This window comes from Mytilus edulis, chromosome 4, assembly GCF_963676685.1.
Source record: "Mytilus edulis chromosome 4, xbMytEdul2.2, whole genome shotgun sequence".
In the NCBI taxonomy this organism is placed as follows: Eukaryota; Metazoa; Mollusca; class Bivalvia; order Mytilida; family Mytilidae; genus Mytilus; species Mytilus edulis.
Window position 1 is genome coordinate 93928735 of NC_092347.1, and position 25152 is coordinate 93953886.

Below are 25152 nucleotides of genomic sequence, written 5' to 3' on the forward strand. Positions count from 1 at the left end.
TATAAAATTTAATATTTACGCCAGACGCATGTCTCAACCTTTAGGTTTTAATGTAACATTGACACGCTAATTCAAAGATTCAATTCTGAAAACTTGAAACAGCAAATAGCCTCTATTTAAAGGTGATATTAATTGATAGTTTTTGTTACAGATACAGCATCTAGTATATGTTGCCCTCCTCGACAGATGAAGAATGAAGACTCATCAGTATAGGACTGGCCACATGTAAGTACATTACAGTTTGCTTAAGTTTATGTTTATATTTGATAGGCAATGGAATTAGTTTTTTTCCTCAACAATTTGACAAAAAGATGCTTCATGTTAAAATGGGACTTGTAAATTAAACTCATCATAGATACCTGAATTAAAATATAATATTTACTCCAGACGCATGTTTCGTCTACAAAAGACTCATCAGTGACGCTCAAATCAAAAAATGTTAAAAGCAGTCCTATGCAAAGAGCAAGCTTTAGGTTTTAATGTAACGTTGACATGCTAATTCAAAGATCCAATTCTGAAAACTTGAAACAGCAAATAGCCTCTATTTAAAGGTGATATTAATTGATAGTTTTTGTTACAGATACAGCATCTAGTATATGTTGCCCTCCTCCACAGATGAAGAATGAAGACTCATCAGTATAGGACTGGCCACATGTAAGTACATTACAGTTTGCTTAAGTTTATGTTTATATTTGATAGGCAATGGAATTAGTTTTTTTCCTCAACAATTTGACAAAAAGATGCTTCATGTTAAAATGGGACTTGTAAATTAAACTCATCATAGATACCTGAATTAAAATTTAATATTTACTCCAGACGCATGTTTCGTCTACAAAAGACTCATCAGTGACGCTCAAATCAAAAAATGTTAAAAGCAGTCCTCTGCAAAGAGCAAGCTTTAGGTTTTAATGTAACGTTGACACGCTAATTCAAAGATTCAATTCTGAAAACTTGAAACAGCAAATAGCCTCTATTTAAAGGTGATATTAATTGATAGTTTTTGTTACAGATACAGCATCTAGTATATGTTGCCCTCCTCGATAGATGAAGAATGAAGACTCATCAGTATAGGACTGGCCACATGTAAGTACATTACAGTTTGCTTAAGTTTATGTTTATATTTGATAGGCAATGGAATTAGTTTTTTTCCTCAACAATTTGACAAAAAGATGCTTCATGTTAAAATGGGACTTGTAAATTAAACTCATCATAGATACCTGAATTAAAATATAATATAAAATTTAATATTTACGCCAGACGCATGTTTCAACCTTTAGGTTTTAATGTAACATTGACACGCTAATTCAAAGATTCAATTCTGAAAACTTGAAACAGCAAATAGCCTCTATTTAAAGGTGATATTAATTGATAGTTTTTGTTACAGATACAGCATCTAGTATATGTTGCCCTCCTCGACAGATGAAGAATGAAGACTCATCAGTATAGGACTGGCCACATGTAAGTACATTACAGTTTGCTTAAGTTTATGTTTATATTTGATAGGCAATGGAATTAGTTTTTTTCCTCAACAATTTGACAAAAAGATGCTTCATGTTAAAATGGGACTTGTAAATTAAACTCATCATAGATACCTGAATTAAAATTTAATATTTACGCCAGACGCATGTTTCGTCTACAAAAAACTCATCAGTGACGCTTAAATCAAAAAATGTTAAAAGCAGTCCTCTGCAAAGAGCAAGCTTTAGGTTTTAATGTAACGTTGACACGCTAATTCAAAGATTCAATTCTGAAAACTTGAAACAGCAAATAGCCTCTATTTAAAGGTGATATTAATTGATAGTTTTTGTTACAGATACAGCATCTAGTATATGTTGCCCTCCTCCACAGATGAAGAATGAAGACTCATCAGTATAGGACTGGCCACATGTAAGTACATTACAGTTTGTTTATGTTTATATTTGATAGGCAATGGAATTAGTTTTTTTCCTCAACAATTTGACAAAAAGATGCTTCATGTTAAAATGGGACTTGTAAATTAAACTCATCATAGATACCTGAATTAAAATTTAATATTTACTCCAGACGCATGTTTCGTCTACAAAAGACTCATCAGTGACGCTCAAATTAAAAAATGTTTAAAGCAGTCCTCTGCAAAGAGCAAGCTTTAGGTTTTAATGTAACGTTGACACGCTAATTCAAAGATTCAATTCTGAAAACTTGAAACAGCAAATAGCCTCTATTTAAAGGTGATATTAATTGATAGTTTTTGTTACAGATACAGCATCTAGTATATGTTGCCCTCCTCGACAGATGAAGAATGAAGACTCATCAGTATAGGACTGGCCACATGTAAGTACATTACAGTTTGCTTAAGTTTATGTTTATATTTGATAGGCAATGGAATTAGTTTTTTTCCTCAACAATTTGACAAAAAGATGCTTCATGTTAAAATGGGACTTGTAAATTAAACTCATCATAGATACCTGAATTAAAATTTAATATTTACTCCAGACGCATGTTTCGTCTACAAAAGACTCATTAGTGACGCTCAAATCAAAAAATGTTAAAAGCAGTCCTCTGCAAAGAGCAAGCTTTAGGTTTTAATGTAACGTTGACACGCTAATTCAAAGATTAAATTCTGAAAACTTGAAACAGCAAATAGCCTCTATTTAAAGGTGATATTAATTGATAGTTTTTGTTACAGATACAGCATCTAGTATATGTTGCCCTCCTCGACAGATGAAGAATGAAGACTCATCAGTATAGGACTGGCCACATGTAAGTACATTACAGTTTGCTTAAGTTTATGTTTATATTTGATAGGCAATGGAATTAGTTTTTTTCCTCAACAATTTGACAAAAAGATGCTTCATGTTAAAATGGGACTTGTAAATTAAACTCATCATAGATACCTGAATTAAAATTTAATATTTACGCCAGACGCATGTTTCGTCTACAAAAGACTCATCAGTGACGCTCAAATCAAAAAATGTTAAAAGCAGTCCTCTGCAAAGAGCAAGCTTTAGGTTTTAATGTAACGTTTGCACGCTAATTCAAAGATTCAATTCTGAAAACTTGAAACAGCAAATAGCCTCTATTTAAAGGTGATATTAATTGATAGTTTTTGTTACAGATACAGCATCTAGTATATGTTGCCCTCCTCGACAGATGAAGAATGAAGACTCATCAGTATAGGACTGGCCACATGTAAGTACATTACAGTTTGCTTAAGTTTATGTTTATATTTGATAGGCAATGGAATTAGTTTTTTTCCTGAACAATTTGACAAAAAGATGCTTCATGTTAAAATGGGACTTGTAAATTAAACTCATCATAGATACCTGAATTAAAATTTAATATTTACGCCAGACGCATGTTTCGTCTACAAAAGACTCATCAGTGACGCTCTAATCAAAAAATGTTAAAAGCAGTCCTCTGCAAAGAGCAAGCTTTAGGTTTTAATGTAACGTTGACACGCTAATTCAAAGATTCAATTCTGAAAACTTGAAACAGCAAATAGCCTCTATTTAAAGGTGATATTAATTGATAGTTTTTGTTACAGATACAGCATCTAGTATATGTTGCCCTCCTCCACAGATGAAGAATGAAGACTCATCAGTATAGGACTGGCCACATGTAAGTACATTACAGTTTGCTTAAGTTTATGTTAATATTTGATAGGCAATGGAATTAGTTTTTTTCCTCAACAATTTGACAAAAAGATGCTTCATGTTAAAATGGGACTTGTAAATTAAACTCATCATAGATACCTGAATTAAAATGTTCCTTCATCCAAGCATATCTTGGATGTGCAGGATGAAGGTCATTCTTAGAATATGAGCCTGAGGCTCGAAAGTAATGAATTAGCTTTACTTCTCTATGAGGGGTGAAGCTTACATATAATATCTCTGTTTAAAGAAACAAACTATATATATAACCACCTATAGCTGGCCAGTGACCTTGACCCTAGTATATAAGCACCTGTTCCATAATAACTTGTCATAATTTAAAGCAAGTTTGTGTCGACCAAATATAAAACCCAGTGGAAAAGGGTGGGTCTGACTGATAATCCCTAGGGTGGGAATTAATTACTTTCGAGCCTCAGGCTCATATTCTAAGAATGACCTTCATCCTGCACATCCAAGATATGCTTGGATGAAGGAACATTCTTATTCATATTTCGCCTTCGGTCTCAAGTAATGAATTAGCTTGTTTAAAGTGTAGACACAAACTAAAAACAATTTTTATATAAATGCCAACATTTAATAAAGGATAAAAATAACAAGATCATCCAGTAACTACAACTGAAGAAAAGTGTTTTAGTACTGATATTATTTACTTTCCTGTTATAGAACTTGTAAAAAGTTTAACCATATGTCCAGACAAAACTGTTGCCATAATGTCCTTAATAGAACATCCTGAAGCTAAATGCACTTATGAAGAGGTTCCTCTAAATGAGTTAACCTTAAAACCTCGGATAAAATTAGAACTCTCTCTAACTATCTAAACTTTACGAAAAGACTTAGATGAATTCTCTCACCTATTTTGTACACAAAACATGATAAATCATTGTCTTAATCAACACAAAGTTTTGGTTTATCAAAACCTTTGATCACCTCATTAGGTAAACTAACTAACAGATCTAGTATTTTTCAAAAACTCATGTATATGAAAAAATAAAGTGCCATGTCTCTGAATGAAAGACATAGAATGTAAATCTACAGCTGATAAAGATAGTACTTCAAGGCAGATGTAGTCAAGGCAAATAAAGACACAAGTATAAAAGACAGTCTTCAATGTTAAATACTCCAATGAATATTAAGAACTTAAAAAAGATAGCGCTAAATTCATCTCCCAAGTGAAAGAGTATCTAACTCTTCAATTGCAGATTCAGGTTTAAGCAACCTTCCACAAAAACATGTAGTAAACAAACAAATTCAGTAAAATCTATTTCTTAAAGGATAAAGTCTGTTTCAACATAGACCAAGAAAAATTCACATTAAACATGCTGAATATGAAAAGCTTGTGTTTTACAAAAAATTCAATAATCAATAACATCCTTTTTAGATGGTGATAAGGAATTGGTTCTCTAATTGAACACACCAAATAATGAAATTTCTCAAAAAAATATTGATAATGCTTGATTATAGATGCATGGTCTCCAAGATGAAGTGTAAATATAATTTACAAATGATTCTGAAATCTCCTGTTTATATTAAAGTGATTTCTGAGTATAATACACACGTTTTTACCCTACTGCACAATCAACCCTTCAGGTGTTGGTTCACTTTAATTTTTTACAATATACAGTTAAATTAAGTCTCTTCCTGACGGAAAGACATTATCTTCAGTATGTAACATTGTTACTAATTTTTATGCTTAACAGTTTAACTGGCAAATAAATTAAAATTGGTCTTAGCAAAGAAAACCAACTCTGAGCAAGCCAAAAAGGATAATCAAAAGAGCCTTCTGAACTTTATCACTAATAATTTTCTTTATAAATATCCCCAACAATGAAAAAGATGGGAAAATATAAGGTCTTAATTCTGATCATGAAAATAAAAACATCTCTGAAAGGAGCTTGTTGGTCAAAAGACAACGAAGTAATTATCTACAGATTGAAAATGAAAACGTAATAACAACAAAACAAATATATCTTCTTTCAATTGACATCCTTTTGAATCTGTAAAATTTTTAGATATGTGATAAGCATCAAAAATTTTCTTACCAGGAATATAAAGAGCTGTGATAAAAATGTTCTTTCTTGAACACCAAGCCCAAATAATGAAATATTTGTAGTAAGCAAGTTAAGTGACAAAGAGGTTACACCTCCTATTGCATAATAAAAGCTACTGAAATTGTATCTTCTGATTGTATAACTCTCTGTGACTAAAACTTTTTCTCCAGAAGAATATTATAGCCAACAATACTATGAAATCTATATGAAATGAGTGCATACTCTTAAAGAAGCTCCGTCTACCAACAGAAACATTTTCTTCAAATTTGGATCCCAAATCCTTATGTCAGAGGAATCTGGTACAACCCAAAAACTTATTTGGATGGGTCTATAAATCAAATTTTTAATATCTGATTTTAAATTATTAAAAAATTTCACCTATTGATGATAATAAACACTGTAACAACTATACAGTGTTTCAACATTATTTCTCGCCATGTTTCTGCAATGTAACATTCCCACAGATACTGCATTAAAAGCATTCATCACAAGACCAATATATGATGAAAATCATCTATAATACCGTTACACAATTCTATTTAAGAAGAATTTCCCAAGGGAGATAATTTTACCATTTCTCATCTGTCAGAAAAAACTTAAATAGCTCAGTATCAATAATGAGACAAAGGAAAACAATGTGCTTCCAAGGAATGAGTACCAACTTCTCAAAATTTTTCTGAAGCACAGCTTATCAAGCATTTGCACCACTTCTTCTGTATTCACAATACAATCATCTAAACTCTGATCCATAATAAAAGAATCATCAATGTATAAACTATAGCATGTATATACTTCAAGTGACATTATTTCATAAATACATAGACAGGTTTTAAAACCTTAGTAAAAACTCTTGATGCAGAAGCCAATCCAAAACAAAAAACATAAATATCATATCAATGTCTTTTCCACATAAATCAGGAAATTGTGATATAAACATAAATGATACTTAAATATGCATCTGTGAGATCTATAGATGTTAGCTCTATCTATATATATATATATATATAGATAATTATCCTAAAGAATTACATCTAAACAAAAGATAAATGGTCCTGCTCCAAATGCTGATAAGCCACAAACTAAGTTTGTTTTAATTTTTTAAATAGATACAGGCCTTGAAGACCAATCTTTCTTAGGAACCAAGAAAATATAGGAAATAAACTGATTTTCCATTGATCGATCAACCTTTTAAATAGCTCTCTTAGCTATCAATTTTTGGACTTCTGAAATTAATTCATCCTTATGAAAGGTGAAATGTATTTAATTCAAAAAGGATAAACCTTGTGGTACATCATTAAAAATAATTTTATAACCATTTCTTAATAAATCTTATATCAATAGATCATTAGTAACATTTTCCAAATCATAATATTTAAGTTATCTACTGTATATATAGCAACTGGTTGAGAAATGTGACCTCTTCGAGATTCTCTGTTCCCTTTTTGGAAACCTCTCCCTCTCAATGAAGGGAATTGCCTACTAGTATAGTCGCCCTGTTGACCAACAGAGCCTCTGCAGTTAAAAAACTGATAATGCCTTACCCATAACAGCTGGGAGTAAATTAATTGCTAGACCTGGAACCTCTTCCAAGGAATCTATAATTTGCTTTAGAATCTTTGTATAAACACTAAGTTTGCTTTTTGCAATCATAACTAGAAATGTGATAAAGCAACTATCACAACAGAATTACAAATAAGTTTTATCATCTAAATATTTCTGAGCATCTCCTATGGGTTTAACCAGAAAACCATGGTAAAACAAACAAATATAATTTTACAATAAAATCCTTGTAATATCAAGATCCAATGGCTCATTCTTACAACAAGAAATAGCCAACTCAACAATAGGGGTGATGATCAACCCCTTAATAAAGTATCTCTGGGTTTCCTGCATCTTTGAAACCACAGAGTGGGCCTGACTAGGCATTGCCATTTCGATTTTTTAATTATCCTAGACACACTAGGATTGTCACAGTTCTCAGTGTGATAGTATTTCCTCTATGAACTTTATATATTCCTGATTTTATCAAAATCATGATTAAACTGTTCAACAAACAGGATGAGATAATGGACCATTAATCTCACTAAAAGAAGCCTTAAAGGCTTCTGAAAACCTTAATGCAGGATCAAAAGACCTTAATGCAGGATCAAAAGACGTATCAAATTCAACTCCAGCTGGACTATCATCAGCCATGGCACATACTCCAAAAGGAGGTACATACACCGTATCATTTCAGTAGATAAGATCAAAATTTAGAACTAAATCTTCATTAAAGTAAGCCTCTAATGGCAAAAATTCAAATATAGCAGCAGGTTTCTCTACAAACTCTGCTAGAGTTGAAGGCAGTGAAACTGTCTCAAACCTCATGATTCATACAGGTTCTTTAATACATTAATAATAAATAGTAAATGTATCAATATACATGCCTATCTAAATCTCAACAGCACTTTCGTTAGAAACAATCACAAATCAAGTAGATTTTGAAGTTATACAAGTAACACTAGATTTTAAAACTTACTTTTTACAGGTTCTGTTGCTTTGTCAATTATTTCCAATTGCCATGCCATTATGATCTATTATAAAACTACTAGGTTTTATAACTGTTTAAGAAGAGGATTTATTCAAAATACCTCTTGTATTCCTATTAAATTTATCATCTTTAATTTCTAAAACATTCCAGAGGTGATGAAAATCATAACCATCACCCTTGTAAGTGTAAACATCATTCTAAACATCTTGCAAAAACAATACATTTGCATAAACAAATTCAGCCATTGTAATACAAAAATGTGTACCTGTGCAGGTAAAACACGTGTAAATTGTGAAAAGTACTCACGACCTTCAGGTGAATAGAAATACTTTTAAATATCTACCTGTTTAACAAACAGGAGTATGAATTAAGTAACACATGTGCCGTACATCGTACTAATGCAAAAACTTAATGAAAATATAAAATTGTCATACATCGTAGACAATAAAATATTTAATTAATTTCCATGAATACTTGTCATACATCGTAGACAAGAAATTTTTTAATTCATTTCCATCAACAATTGTCATACATCGTAGACAATTGAGGAATTATTATCTGTAAATAACAAAATAACATTAGAACTTGTCGTACATCGTAGACAAGTTAATGTAACTTTAATAACTTTCTGCCAAATTTAAGATAAAAATAAAATAACTAAAAAGAACTTATGTGAAGTGTTCACTTCAACCCTCTAGAAAAATAATGACAAGTTATTATGGAACAGGTGCTTATATACTAGGGTCAAGGTCACTGGCCAGCTATAGGTGGTTATATATATAGTTTGTTTCTTTAAACAGAGATATTATATGTAAGCTTCACCCCTCATAGAGAAGTAAAGCTAATTCATTACTTGAGACCGAAGGCGAAATATGAATAAGAATTTAATATTTACTCCAGACGCATGTTTCGTCTACAAAAGACTCATCAGTGACGCTCAAATCAAAAAATGTTAAAAGCAGTCCTCTGCAAAGAGCAAGCTTTAGGTTTTAATGTAACGTTGACACGCTAATTCAAAGATTCAATTCTGAAAACTTGAAACAGCAAATAGCCTCTATTTAAAGGTGATATTAATTGATAGTTTTTGTTACAGATACAGCATCTAGTATATGTTGCCCTCCTCGACAGATGAAGAATGAAGACTCATCAGTATAGGACTGGCCACATGTAAGTACATTACAGTTTGCTTAAGTTTATGTTTATATTTGATAGGCAATGGAATTAGTTTTTTTCCTCAACAATTTGACAAAAAGATGCTTCATGTTAAAATGGGACTTGTAAATTAAACTCATCATAGATACCTGAATTAAAATATAATATAAAATTTAATATTTAAGCCAGACGCATGCTTCGTCTACAAAAAACTCATCAGTGACGCTCAAATCAAAAAATGTTAAAAGCAGTCCTCTGCAAAGAGCAAGCTTTAGGTTTTAATGTTACGTTGACACGCTAATTCAAAGATTCAATTCTGAAAACTTGAAACAGCAAATAGCCTCTATTTAAAGGTGATATTAATTGATAGTTTTTGTTACAGATACAGCATCTAGTATATGTTGCCCTCCTTGACAGATGAAGAATGAAGACTCATCAGTATAGGACTGGCCACATGTAAGTACATTACAGTTTGCTTAAGTTTATGTTTATATTTGATAGGCAATGGAATTAGTTTTTTTCCTCAACAATTTGACAAAAAGATGCTTCATGTTAAAATGGGACTTGTAAATTAAACTCATCATAGATACCTGAATTAAAATATAATATAAAATTTAATATTTACGCCAGACGCATGTTTCAACCTTTAGGTTTTAATGTAACGTTGACATGCTAATTCAAAGATCCAATTCTGAAAACTTGAAACAGCAAATAGCCTCTATTTAAAGGTGATATTAATTGATAGTTTTTGTTACAGATACAGCATTTAGTTTATGTTGCCCTCCTCGACAGATGAAGAATGAAGACTCATCAGTATAGGACTGGCCACATGTAAGTACATTACAGTTTGCTTAAGTTTATGTTTATATTTGATAGGCATTGGAATTAGTTTTTTTCCTCAACAATTTGACAAAAAGATGCTTCATGTTAAAATGGGACTTGTAAATTAAACTCATCATAGATACCTGAATTAAAATATAATATAAAATTTAATATTTACGCCAGACGCATGTTTCGTCTACAAAAGACTCATCAGTGACGCTCAAATCAAAAAATGTTAAAAGCAGTCCTCTGCAAAGAGCAAGCTTTAGGTTTTAATGTAACGTTGACACGCTAATTCAAAGATTAAATTCTGAAAACTTGAAACAGCAAATAGCCTCTATTTAAAGGTGATATTAATTGATAGTTTTTGTTACAGATACAGCATCTAATATATGTTGCCCTCCTCGACAGATGAAGAATGAAGACTCATCAGTATAGGACTGGCCACATGTAAGTACATTACAGTTTGCTTAAGTTTATGTTTATATTTGATAGGCAATGGAATTAGTTTTTTTCCTCAACAATTTGACAAAAAGATGCTTCATGTTAAACTGGGACTTGTAAATTAAACTCATCATATACACCTGAATTAAAATATAATATAAAATTTAATATTTACGCCAGATGCATGTTTCGTCTTCAAAAGACTCATCAGTGACTCTCAAATAAAAAAATGTTAAAAGCAGTCCTCTGTAAAGAGCAAGCTTTAGGTTTTAATGTAACGTTGACACGCTAGTTTTAAGATTAATTCTAGAAACTTGAAACAGCAAATAGCCTCTATTTAAAGGTGATATTAATTGATAGTTTTTGTTACAGATACAGCATCTAATATATGTTGCCCTCCTCGACAGATGAAGAATGAAGACTCATCAGTATAGGACTGGCCACATGTAAGTACATTACAGTTTGCTTAAGTTTATGTTTATATTTGATAGGCAATGGAATTAGTTTTTTTCCTCAACAATTTGACAAAAAGATGCTTCATGTTAAACTGGGACTTGTAAATTAAACTCATCATATACACCTGAATTAAAATATAATATAAAATTTAATATTTACGCCAGATGCATGTTTCGTCTTCAAAAGACTCATCAGTGACTCTCAAATAAAAAAATGTTAAAAGCAGTCCTCTGTAAAGAGCAAGCTTTAGGTTTTAATGTAACGTTGACACGCTAGTTTTAAGATTAATTCTAGAAACTTGAAACAGCAAATAGCCTCTATTTAAAGGTGATATTAATTGATAGTTTTTGTTACAGATACAGCATCTAGTATATGTTGCCCTCCTCCACAGATGAAGAATGAAGACTCATCAGTATAGTACTGGCCACATGTAAGTACATTACAGTTTGCTGAAGTTTATGTTTATATTTGATAGGCAATGGAATTAGTTTTTTTCCTCAACAATTTGACAAAAAGATGCTTCATGTTAAAATGGGACTTGTAAATTAAACTCATCATAGATACCTGAATTAAAATTTAATATTTACGCTAGACGCATGTTTCGTTTACAAAAGACTCATCAGTGATGCTCAAATCAAAAAATGTTAAAAGCAGTCCTCTGCAAAGAGCAAGCTTTAGGTTTTAATGTAACGTTGACACGCTAATTCAAAGATTCAATTCTGAAAACTTGAAACAGCAAATAGCCTCTATTTAAAGGTGATATTAATTGATAGTTTTTGCTACAGATACAGCATCTAGTATATGTTGCCCTCCTCGACAGATGAAGAATGAAGACTCATCAGTATGGGACTGGCCACATGTAAGTACATTACAGTTTGCTTAAGTTTATGTTTATATTTGATAGGCAATGGAATTAGTTTTTTTCCTCAACAATTTGACAAAAAGATGCTTCATGTTAAACTGGGACTTGTAAATTAAACTCATCATAGATACCTGAATTAAAATTTAATATTTACTCCAGACGCATGTTTCGTCTACAAAAGACTCATCAGTGACGCTCAAATCAAAAAATGTTAAAAGCAGTCCTATGCAAAGAGCAAGCTTTAGGTTTTAATGTAACGTTGACATGCTAATTCAAAGATCCAATTCTGAAAACTTGAAACAGCAAATAGCCTCTATTTAAAGGTGATATTAATTGATAGTTTTTGTTACAGATACAGCATCTAGTATATGTTGCCCTCCTCCACAGATGAAGAATGAAGACTCATCAGTATAGGACTGGCCACATGTAAGTACATTACAGTTTGCTTAAGTTTATGTTTATATTTGATAGGCAATGGAATTAGTTTTTTTCCTCAACAATTTGACAAAAAGATGCTTCATGTTAAAATGGGACTTGTAAATTAAACTCATCATAGATACCTGAATTAAAATATAATATAAAATTTAATATTGACGCCAGACGCATGTTTCGTCTACAAAAGACTCATCAGTGACGCTCAAGCTTTATGTTTTAATGTAACATTGACACGCTAATTCAAAGATTCAATTCTGAAAACTTGAAACAGCAAATAGCCTCTATTTAAAGGTGTTATTAATTGATAGTTTTTGTTATAGATACAGCATCTAGTATATGTTGCCCTCCTCGACAGATGAAGAATGAAGACTCATCAGTATAGGACTGGCCACATGTAAGTACATTACAGTTTGCTTAAGTTTATGTTTATATTTGATAGGCAATGGAATTAGTTTTTTTCCTCAACAATTTGACAAAAAGATGCTTCATGTTAAAATGGGACTTGTAAATTAAACTCATCATAGATACTTGAATTAAAATTTAATATTTACGCCATATGTGCTTTTCGTCTACAAAAGAGATCTGCAAAGAGCAAACTTTAGGTTTAAATTCTGTAGTTACTTTTTTAGATTGCAATTCTGAAAACAAAGATAATGCAATTTACGATAGGAACATGGCTAAAATTTTAATGTGAAGTTTCATGAGAAAAATCAAGAACAGAAAGTTCATATACACTATTTTATTCAAAGGTAATAAGAATAGGAGTTTGCAGCATATTTTCAACATTTACATGTATATTCCCTGAACTCTAAGAGTTTAAAATTATATAAATATTCTATACTAGACCTACCTACAGTTTTCCCCTTGAACAACAGTTTGAAATTTTATAACAAATTTGTCTAATATTTCTTTGATTTAATTAATAGCTGTAATAAGAATGTAAAGTCATTTTAAATATTATAACTTGTCTCTCATTTGGAAATTGACATATTAAAACAAACATCACATTAATTTCTGAATTGATTGTTTTTGTTACAGATGCAACTTATGAGATGTTTGAGTCATAAAAGGTGCAGCATAGCAGCAGCAGATGTATAATTGAGTTGTGATGAGACAGTTTAATTCTTTAGATAATAAAATTGATTAATGTTTAATATATCAGATGAGAATTTGCCCAGTGCCCTAGATATGTTTGCAATGATATAACATGCATAACTAAGAATTTACTGGTATTGTAAACCTCTTTTCCAATATTCACAAGTAGTTTCTGATTGTCAATTTAGATATTTACTTATTAACCTGATTTTTTTATTGTGTCCATTTGATAACTATTATTAAGTAATTGGAACAATAAGATTTTATTTAGATATTCATATTGAAATTTTTATCTTTTCTGTTCCAAATATATACATCAGACAATTTCAATTTTTGAAATTTGAAATGAAAATATTTAATGATATATAGCCAAAAGATCATTTGAACAATAGCGTTTGTTGCAATGAATGCAGCTCTTCATACTATCTTAAAATTCCGGAATTAAGAAAAAAATATTCAAATTTGACATGTTACCATATCTACAAATTTTTAATTCTTGTATAAATGATGAGTTTATATAGAATACTCTGTAAATATTCTGTATCATCTTTTGAGTAAGGAATCAGAACTCCCAAATAAATTCAAGTTTGGTGAAATATTTTTCTTGTTGTATCTATCATTGCTTTTGTAAGATAATAACTAAAATGTATATGTAGTTTAAACAATTTTCTTAAATATATTTCAAATTAAAAATTCAAAAGAAATCAATTTTAAATTTATAATTGACTAACTTATGGTTTAGTTCATGCACCCTAGATTTACATCTGAAAAGGTTTGTTGTGGACTAAGGAAATATCATTTCAGAAGTACATTTCGCTTGCATGGTATAATCTTCACTAACATTTAACATTGTGGGTTTCGGAGTTACTGAGGTTGTTGTTATTGGTGTGTTTCTTGGGTTTTTTTTCTATGGAGGAATCTGTAGTTTCTTTGTCTTCATGATATGGTTTTTTTCATTTAAAGGGAATGTCAATGTAATTCTGAAATGATATACATTTGGTAATTTATTGTCATTGAAAAATAAACAATACAAGTGCATGAACATTTGAACTGTGAATATAAAATATTTAAACTTTATAATTTATAATTTTTTTAATCAATTTTGGAAATTGATTGTATTAAAATTAAATTGTATTTAACACCGTTTGATGGATGGAAATTGAAAATTTGAAAAACTTGATTTAATTTTTGTTTGGTTCTAAATTTTAGCACAAGTGAAAACAAATTTCTAAATATAAATTTCTGCTTTATAAAAATGTTTGGTTAAATGGATCTGCAAAATCACTGATGATTAACAGGGTTATATAATCCATTTATTAATTAGATAGTGTTGTATAGTTTAGTATAGTATAGTTAAGTATATAATGGATCCTGTTGATGTTCTATTAAAAATATTGATGTATTTTATGAATTTTGTTCCTAAATTTAACATGTAAGATGCAAGAGATCCCCTTAGTTATAAAGGGTTGCCCTTGCATCGGTGTCTTACTTATAATACTGTAATATACTGACTGATAGATTAGCTCGTTGGGTAGATGATAACAATGTTGTATCTTAGGAACTGTTTGTAGTACAATAGAACAATCATCTACTCTTACTAATTTGATAGAAAAACACTTCCTTAGTCAACATTTTGTGGCTTTATTAATTTTTTTAAAGGCTTACAACACTTTGGAAAGAGATGTTATGGTATTAACTAAATATAACTGGTGTTGTCCAGACTCTTTATTTTGCTATTAAGTCCATTTTTACAAATGTGTTATATTCTGTAGGAATAAATAATCATTTCACAGAGTGGTTTGATGTAAACTGTGGCTTGAAACAAGAATGTCTTGTATATAAATAATTTAGTTTCATTTCTTGAGTTCTTAGACTGCTGAATAGAAATTGGTGAGAAAAAAAAACTGAAATTAATTATATGCTGATGTTATTATGACGAACTATGAAAAGTGCAACAACTATTTTTAAATGCTTTATCTTCATGATATGAAGACAATTATTACAAAGTGTTATGGTAAAAATTTTGACCACCATCTATATATGAAAGTTTGGTTTTTCCTCTAATAGAATATGAAAAGGCTATGGGTGTAAAACATATTCTTGTATCAATTCCATACATAATGGGGCCTATAGATTCTTTCTAGAAGTAGAAAAATATGCATTAAATCACATGCAAATGCTGTTGTTTCTGACCGATGTCATATGGTATTTTGAACCCCCTAAAAAATGACCCCAGGGTCATTTTTCCCATATTTTATTTTGAACCCCCTGTTTTGGATAAATAGTATTGCAGATAATCTAATTTACAATTTCTTGGCTATCATTTTTTTAAATTGAAGGCTTTTAGTAGGGGGTTCAATGTACAACAGGGGGGGGGGGGGTCAAAATACCATGGCAAAGTAAAATTTTCAAAACATTGGAGTAATATTACTATGTTAAGGAGTTAGTATAGCTAGAATTTTTAAAATGAGAGGTCTATAGTGGGGGGTTCAATATACTGCAAAGGTGGGGGGGGGGACTTATTGGAATACAATTACTATGTTAAGGTAACACGATACCGAATGGCATATCTCCCGATTTCCAAACGTTTTCGCATACGCATTCTTTGCACCGAGTTACATCGAAATATGTGATAAAAAATGGGGGTCACCATTTTTGTTTTCTTGGTATTTTCATTTGAAAACGTCGATTTTGGCGACAAATTTACTTAGGTATATAGGGGAAATGCCTGTTTTTTGGCTAACCTTTATAGATTTTCCAATGGATGGCTATGTTCTTATATACGGAGAACAACAAAAAACTAACATAATATTCAAAATTACAAACTGAATTCATACATGTATAGAAAATCATATGTCACCATCCTTGTGTTTGAGATAAATGGCTTCAAAATTGATTGATACCCTTAGAATTTGACCGAAAACGTGTGACGTTATTGAATACAGAATGTAACGTTATTCTCCGTAAAATGTGTCGGGATCTGAAGGGTGTTTATTTTATTTTCGTTTCCCCTGTCAGGTTTCCGTAGATTTCCTAGTTATATGAGATTCTACTGATGAAATTTATTTCGTCCTGCACATAGAAATTTCACTAACATGAATTTAACATTAATCTCGTCTGATTTTAACACTTAACGAGCATAATACAGTCATATTTTTGTTAAATGCGAGTGAAAATAACATGAAATTTTTTACGTGTGATTCATTTGAATTACTGAGTTTTTAACTCCATCCTTTATGACAATGGTGGTGTCATTGCTACATCCATGCAGAAAAATAGTACTTTAGAAATTTGATTCAGTTAACAGTGATATAATTGCTCTGTTTTTGATGGTTGTTTAACGTTCAGTGGCAAATAGTTCATGCATGATAAATAAAATAACAAAACTCAAAGAAAAATTCAAAACTTATATTCTTGACCTACTACGTACATTTGTACATTAATATAGTGTGCTTTGCGTGGTATAAATGTGTTGTTCAGCAAGTCGGACACACATTGCAAACTGTATACAAAATTTCACTATTAGTTCAACAGTCTGTCATTTGTGGAAAATTATTTTATAAAACAAATCTTGAGATCATATATACATTCTTTATAAGTAAAACAAACTGCGAAACATAAAAGCTCAAACTTGAAATTCCACATGTAGGAGATGATACCCAGAGTCTGTACTCTGCGGGCCTTTAGAATTTTTCAAAATGCCTAATCAAGTAACTTGTCATGAACAACAACAAAAAAAGAAAATCCGGACGATATGCGCACCTTTAAAAACAGGTACATAATTTAAACCTGAAGCAAAAAGACTATCAAGTGTGAGATTGACGGTCGAATTTACACGGGTGAAACAATATGATGTGGCGTGCTCTATTAGTTTCAAGTGACGATTTTGAATTGTAGGATTGATTGCTGGTAACTTTACGTCCAGTGGCAAATATTTTATGCATGTTCAAGACGCAGTTTATAATAAATAATACATCCCGCATAGCCAAATGGACGTCTCACTTTGGAAGCATTTAATTGCCGGTCGGAAGAAGACCAAATGACCATATTTTTATCCCTATTAACCCTAGGCCTTAGGGTGTAAATTGTAGGCTATAAACAAAATATAAAATTATGTGCAATATACATTGTCAGATTTATAAAAGGTTTTTACACTCGCTACGAAACAAGTGGAAAGCTCAGCGAGTCTCGATTTCCATCCTGTTTCTAAAGCTCATGCTAATACATTTTATACTAGTATTACAATAAAATCAAATGGTTTCTGCCTAAGTATGTGAGCAATATGTCCCTCAGGGCCTAAAAATTCTCTTTCAGTCGTGTTGTCTCCGAACCTGTACATGTACATTATTTCTACCTCAAATCACACAAAAACACCACACTGCCACCAAATACACGTGCAAGACGGTAATTAACACGAAAATAAAATCTAAAGGATTTCAAGATCTAGCTATTTCAGTCTCTATTTTCCGTTTGAATAATAATTAGTCAGTCGTTTGATTGTAAATTTGGAGAGAAAAAATTTGTAACGAAACCAGTCTGACTATAGCCGGTCCCGACTATCAACTTGCGTTTATAGGCGCAAGTGACATATTGGGGATGGCTTTAATCAGACTGTAACAGGACCTGCTTTTTTCATTTTATTTTTGCCGAATCAAGTTCCCATGTATTTCCCAGCCTACGTTAACTTTTTCAGGCTTCATTCCGATGTTGCTGTTTATCCCGTGTAGACTTGGTCTATAGGATTACAAATCTAGCACTTTATTTTCAAAAATTTCCGAAACTATATCGGATTTACTCTGTACAGAACAATGAGTTTCAGAGACTTTTTATACTGGAACATAGAGAAAGATATTCGGCAAAATAACCAAGTAAACCACTTTCTTAACATTCCATACAAACAAACTATTTTTGTATGAGTTGCAAAGACTGCTTGTATTATGCATTATCGCCTAAATTCTATCCGTATTCTCATCCAGATAAATTTCTTTTTTTCCATTTTGACCGAGCGGTGTTTTTGACGACCATTTTAACACGAATTAAAAGATGTACCAACCATTCCCCGTGTTTTTTTACACATCATCCTAAGTTTCTATAGATTAGATTTCTACTTTCAAAACAAAATTTCATGGGAATACGGCGTTCATCATGAAAAAGTATCTATTGCAGACATATACCAAGAATAAAGACCTGTGATAAAACTCTGTCTATTATATGTAGATAAATCGTTCAGATGCTTTAATTTTAAAGAAACAGAATATTTAAAAGTAAAGTAATACATTTTTAAAAATTAACAATGAGAAGTATAAAAAAAATTATTAACATTTTCTTCATCGGTGAGGCCATAAGTCAGGGCAGAGTCGATGTTGGTAAGGTCAAGTTTTCTAACTCTTTAATTATTATTTTTCAAATGATCCCTTTCTTATATCTCTATATTTTATGTCAGAATCTTCCTTGACATCAGATTTGAAGTCGATCCTTCAAAGAAAAGAAAGTTATAAACAATTTACATCGGTCAGGACATTAGTCACGGGAAAGATGTAGATGGTCAGATCAAGTTTTCTTTTTTTTTCTTGTATTATTGCATTTTAATCTGCCATGGTATTGAATTTTAAGTCTATCTAGTCAATAATAAAAAAAAAAAAACGCTGGTTCATAGCTGTCAGGACATAAGAAGTTTCAAAATCAATTTGGTCAGAGCAAGTTTTCTAACTCTTATATTATGTTTTTTCATTATTCCCTTTTATTTATTAAATATAAGTTCTCATCTTGCTTGGTTCCAAATTTCAAGTTAATCCTTCAATAATAAAAAAAATATTTAACATTTTCATTTCTGTCAGGACATTGTCAGGTTGTCAGGACATTAGTCAAACTCCGTACAGTAATCGTTTCCGTTCCGGAACTATTTTCCTTTACTCCATCAAGTATCCAGAAAAAGTTACCATAAAAAATGTCACATAAATACCCAATATTTGTTTTATAATTTGATCAGTTTGTGATTGCAAAACCTGATGCATCGGCTTGAATGACATTATGTGTGAACGTTATTCGATAACGTCAGGAACGATAACTCGTGGCGTAACGTCATTCGGTATCGTGTTACCTTAAATAGTTATAACAGCAAGATTTTTTGAAATCCAAGGTATATATTAGGGGTTCAATATACCATGGTAGGGGGTTAAAATACAATGGCAAAGTAAAATTTTCAAAACATCTTTTCCATCTTGTTAAATACTTACAAACTACTTATTGGAGTATTAATATTGTGTTAAGGAGTTAGTAAAGCTAGAATTTTTTTAATGAGAGGTCTATTGTGGGGGTCAAAATACAATGGCTTAGTAAAATTTTCTGAACATCTTTTCAAGCAAGTTAAATACATACAATCTACTTATTGGAATATAATTACTATGTTAAACAGTTAAAACAGCTAAATTGTTTGAAATGCAAGGTCTGTTGGAGGGGGTTTAATAAACCATGGTAGGGGGGTCAAAATATGGCAAAGTTAAATTTCAAAATATCTTTTCCATCATGTAAAATACATATAAACTACTTATTGGAGTATTTTTACTATGTTAAGGAGTTGGTGTAGCTAGAATTTTTGAAATGAGAGGTCAATAGTTGTGGAGGGGTCTAATATACTGCAGGGGGGTCAAAATACAATGGCAAAGTAAAATTTTCAAAACATCTTTTCCATCATGTTAAATACATACAAACTACTTATTGGAGTATTATTACTATGTTAAGGAGTTAGTATAGCTATAATTTTTTTAATGAGAGGTCTATAGCAGGGGATTCAGTGTACCGCAGGGGGGTCAAAATACCATGGCTAAGTAAACTTTTGAAAACATCTTTTCAAGCAAAACAAAATACATACCAACTACTTATTGTAAAATAATTCCTATGTTAACCAACTACTTATTGTAAAATAATTGCTATGTTAAAGAGTTATAACAGCTATATTTTTTGAAATTCAAGGTTTATAGTAGGGGGTGCTATATACCGCAGGGGTGTCAAAATACCATGGGTAAGTAAAATTTTCAAAACATCTTTTCAAGCAAGTAAAATACATACAAACTATTTATTGGAATATAGTTACTATCATGACTATGTTGAAGATTTAGAACAGTTTGATTTTTTGAAATCCAAGGTCTGTAGTAGGGGATTCAATATACCATGGTAGGAGGTCAAAGAGCAATGGCAAAGTTCAAAATATCTTTTCCATCATGTTAGATACATACAAACTACTTATTTGAGTATTATTACTATGTTAAGGAGTAAGTATAGCTAGATTTTTTTTAAATGAGAGGTCTACAGTAGGGGGTCTAATATAACAAAGGGGTCAAAATACCATGGCAAAGTAAAATTTTCAAAATATCTTTTCCATCACGTTAAATACATACAAATACTTGTTGGAGTATTTTTACCATGTTAAGGAGTTAGTATAGCTAGATTTTTTGAAATGAGAGGTCTATAGTAGGGGATTCAATGTAATGCAGGGGGTCAAAATACCATGGCTAAGTAACCTTTTGAAACATCGTTTCAAGCAAAAAAAATACATACAAACTACTTATTGTAACATAATTAATATATCAAAGAGTTATAACAGCTAGATTTTTTGAAATCCAAGGTCTATGGGAGGGGGTTTTATATACCACAGGGGGTCAAAATACCATGGCTAAGTAAAATTTTCAAAACATCTTTTCAAGCAAGTAAAATACATACAAACTACTTTTTGGAATATAATTACTATGTTTTTTAAATCCAAGGTCTGTGGGAGGGGGTTTAATATACCATGGTAGAGGGGTCAAAATACCATGGCAAAGTAAAATGTTCAAAACATCTTTTCCATCATGTTAAATACATACAAACCACTTATTTGAATATTATTACTATAATAAAAAGTTAGTATAGCTAGAAATTTTGAAATGAGAGGTCTGTAGTAAGGGATTCAATGTAACGCAGAGGGGTCAAAATACAATGGCTAAGTAAAACTTTTGAAAACATCTTTTCAAGCAAGTACATACTAACTACTTACTGGGAAATAATTACTATCATGACTTGTTAAAGAGATTTTCCATGGTAAAAAAGGGGGAGGGGGTCAAAATACAATGGCAAAGTAAAATTTTCAAAACATCTTTTCCATCATGTTAAATACAAAATACATACAAACTACTTATTTATAAGTAAAGTATTATTAATATAATAAAGAGGTTTTTTTTCTACTATAATAAGGAGTTGGTTTACAGGTAGCTAGAAATTTTGAAATGAGAGGTCTATATAGTAAGGGATTCAATGTTACACAGAGCAGTCAGGAGTCTACTTCGTCAAAATTATCTCCCCATTACGCCAGTTCATTTTCACAATCGTAGAAATGGAAGCCATTGTAGGGATGACGCGCTACCAATATTGCTCTCGGAAACCGATAAATTTATCCACATTGCACCATTACGATCCTTATATGTAAGGTGCATTTTAAAAGACAAATGTATCAACTAGCTAATGAGCATCAGTTAATAATCTTGTCTGCATTTATTCAACTTAAAACTATTGTCTGATCGGTTGTCAGGTGGAATTTTCGAAAATTCATCAACATTTAAAAAAATTCCAATTAAATATTTCGTGGAAGGGCAGACTAGATTTTTTTAGTGTATGAAGACTATAAACCCTAGTAATCACACACAAAAAAATAGAATTTTTCGAAGATATGCATTTTCATCATCCAACTTGAATGCATTTTCATCATCCAACTTGAAAGACTGTCGTCAAGTACTTTCAGTAAATAAATAGCTATTCGAACACACCTTCTCTGTTTTTGTGACTCATTAGATATGTATTTCACTTGACCCAAATATTTCATCTTTTAGTACTGTGATTTTTTTGTGTTATAAAGTCAACCTGTAGCTTTAATATATAAAAATAATAGAATCTGAATCGAGACGATGTATGAAATATTCTAACTTTGTACGATATCAAGACAAAAACTCAACTCAAACACGCCCTAACATAAAATGGTGCACTCGATTTTCTCTTTTCGATACAATTGTTACCCATTTTTTGGAATTTTTTCTTCAGTCACATAATGAAAGGGCAGACACGAAAATTACTGATCTAATAGATTGATATGTTTTCTGTCCGTGGTAATTTTTTCATAAAAATCGGAGGTTATGCATTTTCTTCATCCAACTTGAAAGATACCCATGTCGTCGACTTGATATCTAATTGTTCTGCTTAACTATTTACTAGATAAATTGAAAACGTATGCAAATGGTGTTTTCAAAATAAAACACCTCGTAATTGAGAAGAAAATTGCAATTTTGTTTGTTTCTATTAACTTTTAAAAATTTTGTCACTATAGTAAACAATACAGTAAACATTTATCGCCTTCTCTAACAAAGAGCTTCGATTCTTTTGTTCTATTTCAACCTGGTTTCCGACTGAGAGGGGTCAAAATACCATGGCTTATTAAACTTTTGAAAACATCTTTTCAAGCAATTAAAATACATACAAACTACTTATTGGAATATAATCACTATGTTAAAGAGTTGTAACAGATAGATTTTTTGAAATCCAAGGTCTATAGTAGGGGGTTCAACATACCATGGGAGGGGGGTCAAAATACCATGGCAGAGTAAAATTTTTAAAATACCTTTTTTAAAGGCTGTAGATTTTCTATAAAAATTTTGGTTTATTTGCAAAAAGTACTTTTCTATTAAACACTCTTTTTTTTATAAAATGCAATAAAACAGTAAATAATAATGCTTTGCATCAAGTTTCCCCCTGGTATATGTACAAAACCGCACATCTCTATTATTCAATATATCTGTAGTTTTATTCTATAAAAAAAAAGGGGGGGGGTAAAGATACCATGGATAAGTAAAATTTTCAAAACATCTTTTCAAGCAAGTAAAATGCATACAAACTACTTATTGGAATATAATTACTATGTTGAGGAGTTATAACAGCTAGATTTTTTGAAATCCAAGGTCTATAGTATGTGGTTCAATATACCATGGTAAATGTCAAAATACAATGGTAAAGTATAATTTTCAAAACAACTTTTCCTTCATGTTAAATACATACAAACTACTTATTGGAGTATTATTTCTATGTTAAGGGTTTAGTATAGCTAGAATTTTTGAAATGAGAGGTCTATAGTAGGGATTCAATATACCCCAGGGGTCAAAATACCATGGCTAAGTTTAATTTTCAAAACATCTTTTCAAGCAAGTAAAATATATACAAACTGCTTATTGGAATATAATTACTATGTTCAAGAGTTATAAGGGCTAGATTTTTTGATATAAGAGGTCTATAGTGGGGGTTCAATATACCGAAGGGGCGGGGATCCAAATACCATGGCTAAGTAAAAATTTTAAAATATCTTTTCCATCATGTTAAATACATACAATCTGCTTATTGGAGTATTGTTACTATGTAAAGGAGTTAGAGAAGCTAGAATTTTTTTAATGAGAGATATATTATAGGGGTTCAATATACTGCAGAGGTGCATTTAGGTGGTTTTGATGTATTCAGGATAATGCATACATAGGAATTGTATGATGTTGAATTATATATGCATTGTAATAATAATGATTTATTGAATTTGTTATTATTTATAATATAACCTAGGCAAACTAAGATTATGCGAGTTGTTCATATTTGGCTCGAGTATGTAATTTAAACCACCTTTTTGATTTTTTGATAGGCAGTGGAAAAGTATATTTTGTTTGTGGTGTAGATTAAATAACTTGAGCTTAAATGGAAAAAATGCAAATAAGTGGGCTGATAGAATGCGTATTAATCATTACTGTTAAAAGCTGGAACTTTTTAGTAAAGAACTCCTTTTCTGGACTGAATTTAGGTCAAATACATGGGGAAAAAAATTATTATGTTGCTGACATTTTTAATGTACATTTTAATACTTTAGATGATATTCAGACAACCAAAAGATAGCGTTTTTATTCTCATATGTAAATATGATACATGTGTGTTCCGAAATCTGTTGTTTGATTTTAAAAAGGTTTAGACATTTTATATATTGTAGTAAATTGTATCATTCACATTGTTTATTTAGAATATATAATAAAGAATGCTAATAAAGAGTTTAAATTGATTGCCTGCAAACTTTGTTTTGTTTTCTCAGACATTGTTATTAAAGACCAAACAGCCTATTCATTTCTACCAGTGATTTTTCCTTAAAATTTTGTGTGAAGGTATTTCATGATTTGAGGAACAAAATATGATGAAAAAAATTGGGGGTCACCGACTTACTTTTGTCGCTATAGCAACCTCAGTTTCGTGTTTTATTTGCTTGTTATATAAACTCTCAAAAAAATATTTTATATCAAACCTACAAGCATACTTCTTGTTTAATGTTAAACAGTAGATTTGTATTTATAAAATACAGGTTCAAGAGTTTAAGACTCATATTGTTTTGATCTTTAAAAATATGATTTATTTCATTCCCGCCAAAAATAAAACGTAAAAATGAAAAACGTTTCCAGTATTAAAAAATATCTACCAGTGATTTCTTCATAATAATTTCAAGAAGGAAAGTGCCATGTGCACTCTTCAAAATAAAGGAAAAAAAATTGTATGTCACCGACCTTTCAAAAAAGTTATGAGTAATTTTCATGTTTTTTTCTCGTTCGTTTTGAAGAA

The 25152-nt window shown here is 30.9% G+C and overlaps 1 long non-coding RNA gene across 1 annotated transcript in view; it reads left to right on the forward strand.

Annotated features, from left to right (window-relative positions):
* Positions 1-14897, forward strand: part of LOC139521092 (uncharacterized) — a 39994-nt gene extending 25097 nt beyond the window's left edge. The window contains exon 2 of the long non-coding RNA XR_011663993.1: positions 13438-14897. This is a non-coding gene — a long non-coding RNA (uncharacterized lncRNA). The remainder of the gene's footprint in view (positions 1-13437) is intronic.
* Positions 14898-25152: the final 10255 nt, after the last annotated feature.